At 43.4% G+C, this 13366-nt stretch overlaps 1 long non-coding RNA gene across 3 annotated transcripts; it reads left to right on the top strand.

Annotated features, from left to right (window-relative positions):
- Positions 1-8393: 8393 nt before the first annotated feature.
- LOC134433528 (uncharacterized) lies at positions 8394-12642 on the top strand. 3 transcript variants are annotated; one of them, XR_010031600.1, is made up of 7 exons: positions 8394-8673; positions 9203-9267; positions 9887-9950; positions 10640-10715; positions 10834-11093; positions 11484-11601; positions 12196-12642. It is a non-coding gene; the product is annotated as an uncharacterized LOC134433528 (long non-coding RNA). The 3 variants fall into 3 exon arrangements; XR_010031599.1 differs by having other exon boundaries at positions 10834-11143; positions 12262-12642; XR_010031598.1 differs by having other exon boundaries at positions 10834-11143.
- Positions 12643-13366: the final 724 nt, after the last annotated feature.

The following is a 13366-nucleotide window of genomic DNA, read 5'->3' as shown; positions in this document are numbered from 1 at the left end:
TCAAGATGGCGGTGAAAAGGGCGGGGAAGTGGAGGACTGGGTGGGTGTAGCTGGACTGCCTGCACGGAATACCGACGTCATTGCGGCCCCGACGGATTTTTTTGTGGCGTTTCATGTGTACTCAAGACATGCTGTGGGCTCAGGGGCGCCGCGGGCAAGCGTATTTTGGCGGGTTTGTTACAGGCATCTGGGTAAATGCCTCGCTGTGCTGGGGTCCTCTCGCGTCCACTTTCCTGCCCTGAGGCAGCCGAGCCGGGCTGAATTGTTCCGAAGAGCCGAGTGTGGCCAGAAACAGCCTACTTGAACCGAAGAGCCGAGCGTGGCCGGAAACAGCCAACTTGAACCGAAGAGCCGAGCGTGGCCGGAAACAGCCAACTTGAACCGAAGAGCCGAGCGTGGCCGGAAACAGCCAACTTGAACCGAAGAGCCCAGTGCAGCCGAAAATAGCCGAGTTTACACGAAGAGCCGATGATAGACGACTGGAACCGATAGCAGACTGTAGCCGACTTGAGCCGCATTTAGACAACGTGCCGAATACGACCGAATTTAGCCGAAGAGCTGAACTGAAACGAGTTTAGACCAAGAGCCGAACCAAGCCGCATTCAGCCGAGTTTAAACAGAACTGAATGACGGCGAAGTGCTGTGCCTGCAGTGCGCCGGTGCAGACGGCAGGGGGCGCTGTATAAAGTATAAAATATCAACTATCGATAAGAAGGGATAAAAGCTCTCTGTCAAGTGCAGCAGTAGAAAATTTCAGGCTCCCAGGGAATGAATAGTTTTCTTTAAATCATTTTCGTTTAAGAGTTTTTTTTACTCCCAGGTAGCCTGAAAGTTACTACTGCTGCTTTTTTATTCTAAAGCTAGAAAGGAAAACCAAGATTAGAAATGCAGAGAGAGAAAGAGAGAGAGAAAGAAAGAAAGAAAGAAAGAAAGACAGACAAAAAAACCCAAAAACTAGAAGGGCAAGGAGAAACCTAGGAAAAAGAAAAACAAAAGAAAAAAAAACCAAAAAAAAAACCCACAGAAAAAAACCTCGGGATGGGCGAGGAAACCCCCCCCCCCCCCCCCCCCCGAAAAATCCAAGATGGGCAAGAAAAATCCCAGAAATACCACAGAAAAAAAAACAGGAAAAAAACAAAATAAAGACAAAACCAAAAATACCCATAAAACAACATCAAGGGCAAGAAAAAAACACAGAAGAAAACCTCAAGATGGGCATGAAAAAGCCCAGAAAAAAAAAAAAACAAAAAAAACCAGAAAAATATGTAAGAAAGGCAGAGGAAAAAAAAAAACACAGAAAAAAACCAAGAGGGGCAAGAAAAATCCCTGAAAACAGACCAGAGAAAAATCCCAAGATGGGTAAGAAAAAAAATCACAACAAAAAACCAAGATGGGGAAGAAAAAATCCAGAAAAGAAAAACCCAGGAAAAAAAAAAAACAAAAAAACTGAAAAAAAAAACTCAAGGGGGCAAGGAAAAACCAGAAAAAACACCAAGATCGGCAAGAAGAATCCCAGGAAAAAAATGCTGAATGGACCAGAAAAAACCCCGGGAAAACCAGGAAAAAAAAAAACAGGGAAAAAAACAAGAAAAAAAACCCCAAGATGGGCAAGAAAAAACCCAGAAAACACCCACAGAAAACCAAGGAAAAAACCCCAAGATGGGCGAGAAAACTCCCAGGAAAAAAAAACAAGATAGCCCAGAGAAAAACCTTAAAAAACCAAGAAAAAAAAAAAAAAAAAAACAGAAAAAAAAACTGGAAAAAAACCCAAGGATGGGCAAGAGCAATCCAGGAAAAAACTCAGAAAAAATCCCCCAAGATGGGCAAGAAGCAATCTGGAAATAACCCCCCAAGACTGGCAAGAAAAAAAAAACAGAAAAAACGCCAAGATGGGCAAGAAAAAACTGTCGTAAAAGGTGCCGTAAAGCGCGACTGTCGTAAAAGGTGCCGTAAAGCGCGACTGTCGTAAAGAGTGCCGTAAAGCGCGACTGTCGTAAAAGGTGCCGTAAAGCGCGACTGTCGTAAAGACTGCCGTAAAGCGCGACTGTCGTAAAGGGTGCCGTAAAGCAAAGCTGTTGCAAAGACTGCTGTGAAGCGCGACTGTCGCAAAAGGTGCCGTAAAGCGCGACTGTCGCAAAAGGTGCCGTAAAGCGCGACTGTCGCAAAAGGTGCCGTAAAGCGCGACTGTCGTAAAAGGCGACGCCGCAGCGCTGTGCCTGCAGTGCGCCTGTGCAGACGGCAGGGAGCGCTGTGCCTGCAGTGCGCCCATGCACACGGCAGGGGGCGCTGTATAAAGTATAAAATATCAACTATCTATAAGAAGGAATAAAAGCTCTATATCAGGGTCAGCAGTAGAAAATTTCAGGCTCCCAGGGAATAACTCGTTTTCTTTAAATCATTTTCGTTTTGGAGTTTTTTTAATCCCAGGTAGCTTGAAAGTTACTACTGCTGCTCTTTTATTCTAAAGCTAGAAAGGAAAACCAAGATTAGAAATGCAGGGAAAGAAAGAAAGAAAAAGAATAAAAGAAAATAAGGAAAGGAAATGAAATGAAAGGAAGAAAGAAGGAAGGACAGGAAGGGAGGAAGGAAGACAGACAAAAAACCCAAAAACGAGGAGGGCAAGGAGAAACCTAGGGGAAAAAAAAACAAAACAAAAAAGAAAACGAAAAAGAAAAAAAAAAAAAAAAACAACAAAAAACAAACCCACATAAAAAAAAAACTCGAGATGGGTGAGAAACCTCCCCTCCCCGAAAAATCCAAGATGGGCAAGAAAAATCCCAGAAATACCACAGAAAAAAAAAAAAACAGGAAAAAAACAAAATAAAGAAAACAAAAAAAAAAAAAAAAAAAACAAAAAAAAACCAAAAACAAGAACAAGATGGGCAAGAAAAAAACGCAGAAGAAAACCCCAAGATGGGCATGAAAAAGTCCAGAATAAACCCCCAAGATGGGGGAGAAAAATCCCAGGAAAAAAAAAAATAAAAAGAAACAGAAAAAACCGTAAGAAAGGCAGAGAAAAAAAAAAAAAAAACCACAAAAGAACCCAAGATGGGCAAGAAAAATCCCTGAAAACAGACCAGAGAAAAACCCCAAAGTGGGCAAGAAATAAAATCAGAACAAAAAACCAAGATGGGGAAGAAAAAATCCAGAAAAGAAAAAAAAAAAGGCCAAGAAAAACCCAGGGAAAAAAAAAAAAAAACAACAAAAAACAAAAAACACCTGAAAAAAAAAACCCAAAGGGGGGCAAGGAAAAACCAAAAAAAACCCCAACAAGATGGGCAAGAAGAAATGAAGAAAAAACCCCAAGAAATGCCAGAAAAAAATCAAGGAAAAAGGGAGTAAAAGCCCCAAGAAACAAGGCAAGAAAGAGTGGCAATAAAGGCCACAAAAACTCAAGACAAAAAAAACCAAAAACAAGATATGCCAGAAAAAGGTACGAAAATGGTTCTGCCAGGTGCGATCAAGGTGAGCGGGTTCAGTTTCAGGTCCAGGAGATGAGCAAGTGTCAGATTAGTTTGGGGCACTGCTGTGCAATGCAGCCGTGACAGGATTTATGTTTAAATATAGTTTAAATAAATTGGGGATTGTTTGGCTTTTGTTGGGGTATGGGCTGGAGATTTCATAAAAAATATAAAACTAGAAATCCAAATATACCATATATATATGTCGATATCAATAAATATTTAATACATATAAATATAAGTAAAAGAAATCTATTGTGTCAAAAGAAAATATCTATTATTATATAAAAAGGTATTCTCTCCAATATATATAATATCTATAAATATAACAAATGAAAATTACAAATATAGATGTGAATAGAATTATGACAAACAAAATTATTTTTAAACTTTTAAATGTGTTTTAAATAAAGGGGTGTCTTTGCTTTTTATTTCATTAGAGGCAGGGTTTTATTTTAAATAATATAAGTACTATAGAAATGTAAATTGACACACAGAAATATATAATAAATATATAGAGATACAAAAATATAATACCAAACTATGAATAGAAATAGAAATCTATGTAACTAACATGAAGAGATGCAATATATAATATAATTTTTATTATACAGTAATATAAATTCTAAATATACATGCGACTATAAATATGAAAAATATATGATGGGGCCTCAGATCAGCACCAGGTGTGTGTGAGGATGATGGGGGCTCGGAGCAGCCCAGGTGTGAGCTGTTAGGATGATGGGGGCTCGGAGCAGCCCAGGTGTGAGTGTGAGGATGATGGGGGCTCAGATCAGCACCAGGTGTGAGTGTGAGGATGATGAGGGGCCAGGACGAGGCTGTTTTAGGGGGAGGCTTTGCCTCAGCTCCCTTTTGCATGGAACTGCTGAGTGGAGGGGTTTATGGGCCGCTCCCGGCGCTGTCTCATGGAAGGACTGCGAGAGCTTCCCACAGGGTCGGGGGGACACCTGGATCCGCGCTTGGGTACGTGGAGCATCGCTTAAAGGAGGTGCCGAGGGACAAATCTTTGTGCCGGGGAGCAGCAGCCGAACAGGTGAGCCCGTGTGGGTTTGGAGCGGGGAATTTTCTCCTTCCCCTTTGCAATTTCATCTTGCTAGTCCCTCCCCGGTTCCCCAGGAACAAAAATGGAGCTTATGAAGACAAAAGGAATTAAGGAGAAGGAAGCAGCTCCTCTTCTTTTATTGTCTGCGTTTGACCTGAGGGGATCCCTCTTGACTTGTGGATTTAAGGGTGTTGATTGCAGGAAAAGCTGCCTTTTCCAGGCTGTTAGGGGTATCCCGGGGGTGACAGGGAATCCTTGCGTTCTATTCTAAGGGGAATGGGAAAAGTATTCTTGTGGCATTATGGGTTTGATTTGAAGGCAGCCCACCCCATTTTCATCACCCTCGGGTTTAAATGGAGGGGGCAGCCCTTGTGTCCCTCCTTTTGAAGGGTTTGAATGGAGGTTGAAATCGCCCTTTCCCATCAGTCGAAGGCTTTCATTTGGGGAGCGCCCCTTCTTTTCTGCTCTCCTAGGGGGTGAAATTTTAGGGGAGAACGCATTTCTTTGCCCTTGTTGAAGTGAGGTGCGCCCCGTCTGCGGTTTCGGGGTTGGCTTGCGGGAAGCCGCAGCTCCGGCAGCGTTTGCAGGGCTGCAATGGGGCTGTGCCGCTGCATTGGAGGGCGCTGCCCGTGCCCGCGGCCCGGCGCGGAACGTTCCCGCTCGGGAGCGCTGCTGGCACGGCCCGGGCAGCTGCCGGGGCGCACGGGGGATTCGGCGCGGCCGGGCCGGCCAAGGGCGGCAGTGGCGGAGCCGCGCCGGTGCGAGCCGCGCGGAGCCGAGGGGAGCCGGGCCGGGCCGGCCAAGGGCGGCAGAGGCGGCGCGGGCGCTGCTGCGCCGGCCCGGGCGGTGCCGGCCGCTCCGTCCGCTCCGGGCGCGGGGCTCGGGCGCCGCCGGTAGCCCCGGGCCCGGTGCCGGCCCCGCCGGGCAGGGGCAGCGGGCGGGGCTCCCCGGGGCGGCGCCGGCCCCGCGTGCCGGAGCAGCCGCCGCAGGAGCCGCTTTCCTGCCGGGAGCCGCGCTCCGTCCGGGGCCGGCAGCGAGCGCGGGGTTCGGCCGCACCAGGTTCGGCGGTGCCGTGGCTCGGAGGCGCTTTGGAGGCTGGGTGGCATCGCTGGGTTTGGTTTGCAGCGGGTGTCCGCTAAGGGATACGGTGTTCTTCCTGAGGGGCACGGTTCTCGGTGCCGGTAGGGATGATAATGGTTTGTTTTGGATTGGGTTTTGTAGTCGGATTTTTTTTTTTTTTTTCCCGGGTATTATGTTTAGAAGGGAGCGCAGTGGTTTTTACGGGTCGTAGCGTGAAGCAGCGGTTCGCATTTTAATTCTGTTGCGGTGGCTTTTATTAGCGTGAGTGTGTAGTGTTTGTTTTGGGGGGCTTGAGGTAGCGTCCTGTCGTTCATAGCAGCGGGTTTTTAATCTTTATAATTGCATGTGTGTTTATCGTCTTCCAGGGCTTTTATTTGTTTGGTTTATTTGATTGTAGTGTATGTTTTATGGCTACGGGTAATTTGGGGGACATTGTTTATGGTTACGTTTGTCTTTAGTCTTTGTGTTTGTTTCTAGGTGGTATTTTTATTTTGATAGCTTGAGGCACTATGGGTTTATTCAGTTGGGAATAATTTTTTGGTTGCAGATTTAAGTTTATCTGGTTTTTGGTATTATTCCTGTTGTTGGTTTCTTTATTTTCTTGTTGTTGTTGTTGTTGTCTTTTAATGTATTTGAGTATTGTTTATCAGGGTTTTCTTTGGGAACATGGGTATTTATATGGTGGGTTTTTAAAGTATTTATTTATTTGGGTAGTTAATTTCTTAGTTTTTAGTGGTTGAGATGTTTTTCCATTTTGTTAATTAGTTCAGGTTTTAAAGTTATTTTTACAGAGGATTGTTTATTCCTTGAGTTAGTGTAGAGGTAGAATTTTGTTGGGTTTTTTTTTTTAGTAACGTCATTCAGGGTGAGTGGCACTGGCTTGAGTTTAGTAGATTGGTTTGACTTTTTTTTAGTACTTTTTGTAATTTGCTGTGTGTGTTTCTATAGGATTTTCTTTTATTTTGGTTCCATTTTTCTGTCGTGATGAGAATTGTTATTGAAAAGAGTGTTCTTTGTTTTTTTGCTGACACTTGTTTGGCTGTTGGAGGTATCTTGATGTTTTTGGAAGACATTGGTGGGAATTTGACGCTGTTTGTTTTGTCGTTTCATTTAGGAATTGGATTTTAAATATGCAATTATGACTCTAACTATATTGAAACAAAAGAAATAGATGTGTAGCAATGGGAATGAGCCAATTTTATTTTTATATATTCGGTCAATTTTTAAAATTTAACATGTAACATAAGTCATTATATGTTACAATAAGTTATTCTAATTTTAATAGAGTATTGTGTATGTTTATAGATATATGAATAGAGAATATAAATGTAAATACAACCCAAACAAAAATACAAATATATAAATGTATTGCAACTATATGCAGATATATAAAAAATTAATATTAAATTGTAAATGTAAAATAACATAAATTGATACAATATATAATACAAGTAATACTGCATATTATATTTTATGAAAATATATTTTATTTTATGAAAAATATTATCGGAAATGGATATAAAATAGATATAAATACGGATGTGATATATCTATCTATCTATATCTATCATTTGTTGTATATTATGATAAATATTAATATAAAGAAATATTTAGGTAGTTTAAAATAATGGATGGTTTTGTTTTTTCTTTGCCAAAGCAGGGGTTTTCGTGTAAAAATTACAAATACAAATAATATAAAGGTAGAAATATAAGTATAGAAATATATCATAAACACATTAAAGATTTATATAAAAATTAGAAATATAAGGAAAAATAAGTTGTAGCAGTAGATATGGTAAATAATTTAAAAAATATTTCCCGTATATTTTTTGAATAAGGTGCATATTATATATAGTTATTAATATAATGCATCAATATAAACGATAAATATATATAAAATATCAACTATCTGTAAGAAGGAATAAAAGCTCTATGTCACGTGCAGCAGTAGAAAATTTCAGGCTCCCAGGGAATAAATAGTTTTCTTTAAATCATTTTCGTTTTGGATTTTTTTTTTTTTTACTCTCGGGTAGCCTGAAAGTTTCTACTGCTGCTTTTTTATTCTAAAGGTGGAAAGGTAAACCAAGATTAGAAATACAAGAAAGGGGAAGGGAAAGGGAAGGGAAAGGGAAGGGAAAGGAAAGGAAAGGAAAGGAAAGGAAAGGAAAGGAAAGGAAAGGAAAGGAAAGGAAAGGAAAGGAAAGGAAAGGGGAAGGAAAGGAAAGGGGAAGGGAAGGGGAAGGGAAGTGGTGAAAAACAGAGTGAAAAAAGTAAAAAGAGTTGGAGGGAAAAAGAGAGGGCATTGGAGAGGAGCGGTGCTGCCTCAGGTCCTTCCCAGCCCTGGGGCGAAGGACCTGTTTGATGCCCAGGAGGGACTGCAGCTCCCGGTGGCGGGGGACGGAGCGGTGGCTGTCAGCCCGAGACTACAACTCCCGGCAGGCCGTGCTACCGACGCGGCGTGTGACGCAACGGCCGACGCGGCACATGAGTGGCTGGCGTGCCAGGCGGTCGCGCGGGGCTGTGCGCGCGCAGCTGCCGGCGCCTCTCCCGCGCGGGACAGCGACGCTGGAGGGGCGCAGCCTCCGTCTGGCCGCCCGCCCGGAGCTGAGCAGCGCGGAAGGAGCGTCCGCCCGGTTCCTCGGCCGCACTCAGCGGTGCCGGGGGCGGGGGCGCTGCCGCCCGCCGATGGCGGAGGGCGAGGCGGTGCTTTGCTGCCGCGGGCCGGGAGCTGCAGGAGCCGCCCCGGGCGAGCGGCGCCGGGCGCTGCCGCGGTCCCGGTGGGGCGGCCGCCCTCGGGCTGGCGGAGGCGCCGGAGGAGCCCCCGAGCTGCAGCCGTCTCCCTCGGGCTGCTGCCGGTGCTGCGGGCGGAGGCGGCTCCGCCGCGTGTTGGGCGCTGCGAGCAGGGAGCGCTGCGGTATCGCCGGCATGACGGGGTTGCTGCCTGCGTTAGTGCTCGTGGCTCTTTGTGCCGTGACAGCGGATGGAGCGGCGCTGAGCGGTAAAGCCAGAGATGGCCGGGAGAATGCCCAGCGCAGGGAGCGGGCGGGCTGTATGCTTCGGATGGCACAGGTGCGAGCTGCAAAGTCACCCCCCCTTCCGCCCCTGCCCTCCCGAGCCCCAGGGAAAATGCTTTCCAGCATTGTCGAGCTTCTGAAAGACAAAACTTGTGATCTGACACTTGCATCCAGAAAAGGTTTCTGTCTAGATTAGCAAATGCCTCAATTGTTCTTGGTTACATCCCATGACCGGTTTTAGGCAGCGACTTTATAATGCTTTTAGGATTTTCTTGTACAATGGTGAGAAAATAGGCAGGTCTGATAGTGGTTTCACTTTTTGTTCTACTTCACGTTCCGTAAGATTCTTTTATGCAAGCACTTGTTTTAAAATTCTACTGTAAGCGTTTATGGTTCACTTTTTTTTTCTTTGCAGCACCCGTGACTTTTTTTTCCCTCTAAATCAGGAGTAAATATAGCTGAGTAAAATTACCTTGATTTTCTTCCTTCTTTTTTAACTGAATTGTTTTTATTAAAAATCCTATTTGAATATGTAGAAAAAGTGGGGATGTCTTGTAATATATCGTAGCTTTTCTTGTTTACAGGATACTCAGAAAATATGTCTCCCTTAGAGTCCCACAGAAACGTTCTCAGTGCGATCTCTATCAAGGTATGTATTTACAAGTAAGTGGTCTCTTTAGATATTGGCCTGTGAATTACCTTTTCCTGTAATACAGAGCTTGCGTTCTGTGGGTTATGATAAAGCTGTAAAACATGTCAAAATGGTTTTGCAAGTCTGAATCGTTGAAGGCAGCAAGAAGTGGATTTAGAGCCTGTTCTTGAGCAGACAAAGGGAAAAAGTGTGGCTTTGATGCTGAACTTGTCATTTTTCATTTGACTTGTCTTGCATTATTTAAGAGTAGAGAGAACTAGAAAAAGAGAGAAATCGAATTGGTTCTTGAGCACTCCTCAAATGCTCACCATGATCCAGTGTAGAGCCGAAGGGAAGGGTGATGGAACAGAGCTCTGTGCTTTAGAAGGAAATAAATTTAAAGCTGACCTCCGCACAGAGTCTCACTAACTTCTGTGGTTTTAAAATACAAGATAAGTTTAGGAAGTGTTGGAAGTTAGTGTTTTGGGAAAGAAATGGCAGTTCCACAGAACATTCCATTGAACAGAGGCTCTGGGAACGATTCATGTTGTAAGTGCTGTCACTGCAATCAGTTGGTGGTTCAGCCTTGAAACGTGCACCTGGCCTTCTATAAAGCACTGTTTTGTTTGCCTTTCAGTGCTATGAGTCTTGATCAATTGGAGAAGAGCCCAAGAGAAATTTTTCATCCCTTGATATAAAAGGTAGGAAGTGACTTTTTTGGTTTGGTTCTTTTTCTTTATTATTTTCTGGAAATAAAAGTAATTAAGTATAGGTACTACTGGTTTGTTTCTTCCAGTAGCAGGTGATAATAATAGTAGTAGTACTAGTAAAAATCATAATAGAAATAATAACAATAGTAATGTAATACTACTTAAACTGTCTTTATCCATTGGACTGGCCATTTCAAATCAAAACTTCTAAACACAAATCAAACCATCATCCTTGTAGAATCTTTCACAGCAGTGGGCTAAAGATCCTGGTTTTGTTGACAGCATTTATTGGTTCTGGAAGAACAAGAGGGAAGTACAAGCCTAACTACTTCTAGCTCACAGACCCGTCCAGTGAACCCAGCTTTGTGTTTTGGTGGGCTTGTGATGACTTTGAAATCAATTGCTCATTCCAGTAAAAAAAATTCATGTTTTTTTGAACGTGACAGCAGAAATAACTTTAAGCACCAACTGAATAATAATAGATCACCAGTTTAAGTTAAAAATTCATGCTATACTATCAAAATTTAAAGGTAAATTATTATGTATTAGGTGATGGTATAAAGTGTATGTTCTAATGTGTAATGCAAAGATACATACGTACCTGAAAGTCCTTAGAGGAAACAAATTTTTATGTCTGCTGTTTGATTATTTACCATACGATATTTGGTTTCATTTCCCAGGAATCAGTGAATTTTAACTTTGGAGTCCCCTATGCTAAGGATGCTCAGCTTACAGGTGATGAAATGTTCAGTAATGGTGAGTTTTTCACCTTCTCTTTAATTGCTGTGCTGATCTGAATAAGAAAAAAACAAAAGCAAGAGGAAACAAAAAGGATGGTTTATTATTTTTTACGCTGTTATGTTTGTTTCCTCAGTATTTGCTGCAGCTCTGCTTACCCAAGCTTTGGGTTCCTTCTGTCCCACTGGGAGTTGCCCAATTTGGTTGCATCTGGTGAAATTCACCCTGAGACCTTACAGAACCAGCTCCAACTACATGAGAGCCATTTGCAGTTCTCTCCAGACGCCTGGAGAATGGGCGACGTTTCTGAGGATCCGGCGAGCGTGCTTCTGTCAAAACTCAGTCTGTGAAATTCCTGGGGAAAACCCTTCTGTGTCCTGAAGGGTTCAAACTCTGGTGAGGATCCAGTTATCAGGTGCTCACCTGGATGGTTCCAGCTGCCAAAGGTAACACTTGTACTCTTGCCCTGTAGTTTACATCTATTGTATTTTTGTTATTTTGCAAGATTTTTTGTCTTTGCAAAATACTGTGCATTTCACTCTTTGGAACCTCTCAGATGGTTCTTTGGTGCAGCACCACCCCAGGGGACACTTGGCTGCTGTCCTGAAGGGGTTGGTGGCTAGAATTGTAAATCCTGGAGAGTTTGTGAGTCTTCTGTCCCCAGGGAGGTGTCATGCTTTGTTTACTTTTGTTCTGTTGGTTAGGCGCTGCTTCTCGTTGCAAGTATGAATTTCAAACTGCCCTGTTCTTATTTTAACTGTTTTCCTGGTTCTCTCCGCCCGGCAGGGAAAGACTCTCGTGTCCTTGTCGTCGGGCTCGGTGCTGTCCAAGAAGATACGGGGACTAAAAAAATCATAAGAAGCAAAATACGACTGCAGGGAAAAGAAGCTGGAGAGAACAGAAGGTGATATTGTTATCCTTACCCTGTATTAGAGACATCCGCTGCGCTTTGATGCTGGCAGCTGCCAGGGGCTTGTTAGCTCTTTGTAGGCAGGTGTAGGTGTTCACTTGTAGGTTTTTTCTCTGGACAAGTCAATTCAAACTTTGCTAAGCTGATATTTGCAGATTGCTCTCTAGCACAGTCCAGCATGACATTTTTGAATGTTGTAAAAATACCATGTTACTTGGAAATTGCTAATGAAGAGAAGCTTTAGGGGAAGATAAGATTTCAGGGTTGGAAGTTGTGAGAAGAATTTTGTGGGGATGTTAGACTGAAGTAAAGCACACTTGAAGCTGGACTGGCATGCTGGCAGGTCCCCTATTAAACAGTAGTGCTGAGATTAGCCTGGGGGTTGCCCGTTGTTTCTGTAGAAATCAATGTTTCCTGGTCTTCAGAGGGAAGCTGCTTTGAAAAGCTGGAAGGTGCAGCATGCTGACAATCCCCGTGCTTTGGATTAAAAGTAGATTTCAGAAGGGTCCTAAGCTTTTGTCTTTTCCTAGAAGTCGATGTAATCCTATCGAGGAGTTTTTAATTCTGTGTTGCCATGTCATCCATCAGAGCCCTGTTGTACTAATCTTCATACAAGTACAAAACAACAAATCAGACCCTGTCCCAACCACTTAGAGCCCAGAACACGATTTCCTCGGGCTGCCATTTGTGTGCCATCGGTACTCACCGTGGAAGGGAGCTGGGGATTGTTGCAGCTGTTGGGAACGAACTGCTTCTCGTCACACAGAAATGGAATTGGGACGACGCCTCGGCCAGCCCCTCTGTGCCATCGTCTCCTGAATCTGCAGCAGAGCAGTTCCAGTCCATCCGGGCACGTGTAATCCAGTTCCTGATGATCTGAGCACACAGAGCAGCGCTCAGCTGCTGTGGGGGGCTCAGGGAGGGCAGAGTGTGCATTGTCATCTTCCTGAACCTACAGACAAATCAAAGTGAGAAGCCACAGCGTGGAAATCAGTCACATATATGCTAAATAAAACTTGCAGATTTTTTTAAGAATTGTTGTTGCTTGTTCTTTGTTGTGCTTCAGTGCTTAGAAAACCTCCCTTTAAAATCAGTTAAATTCATCAGTTGAACCTTTGTTTGCAGACCTTCACTGAGCAGAATTCATTGCTGACTCAGTGCACGCTGTGCCGGCCTCCCGGGAGTGTGAGGAGCTCATGTGTGCTACTTTTTGCTTTAGGACGCTCTAAGGTATTTATTCCTTTTGGGATACATGATGAGAATTCCCAAGAGAGGTAGTTATAAAGTATGACATCGGGAAAAAACCTGTGTGGTTGGAATGTTGTTGCTGTCAAAAGTTAATTTTTTTTTAGCCAGTAGTTAGCTTTTTGCTTTATTTTTGTGGTATCAGTATTTTATTGTTTAAAAAATTGCTTCAAAATAACTTCTGTGGCTGGCCATCAGTACCTTGTTCAGATTTGCCTATTTGCTTGTAGCTAAAATGTTCACGTCTTGTTTATCATTCTATTTAAGAAACTGCTGCCCAGCCAACTAATAACTGAATATCTATCTGTCTGGGACATGGGGAGAGGATTTAGGTAATATCTTTGTTTCCAGAAAAGAGTTGTAGTGTAGTTTCTAAATAGAGGAGAAGAGGGTGAAGACTCTGGGCTCTGATGCCGTTGGGGCACCCCAAGGTCCCCAGGAGAGGGAGCCCCACTGGGGTGCAGGAGCAGATGTGTTCTCATGTAATATAGAATAAATTATAAATATAAATATG

The sequence above is a fragment of the Melospiza melodia genome, unplaced genomic scaffold, assembly GCF_035770615.1.
Source record: "Melospiza melodia melodia isolate bMelMel2 unplaced genomic scaffold, bMelMel2.pri scaffold_189, whole genome shotgun sequence".
Taxonomy (NCBI): Eukaryota; Metazoa; Chordata; class Aves; order Passeriformes; family Passerellidae; genus Melospiza; species Melospiza melodia.
This window is presented reverse-complemented; position numbering and strand designations above follow the sequence as displayed.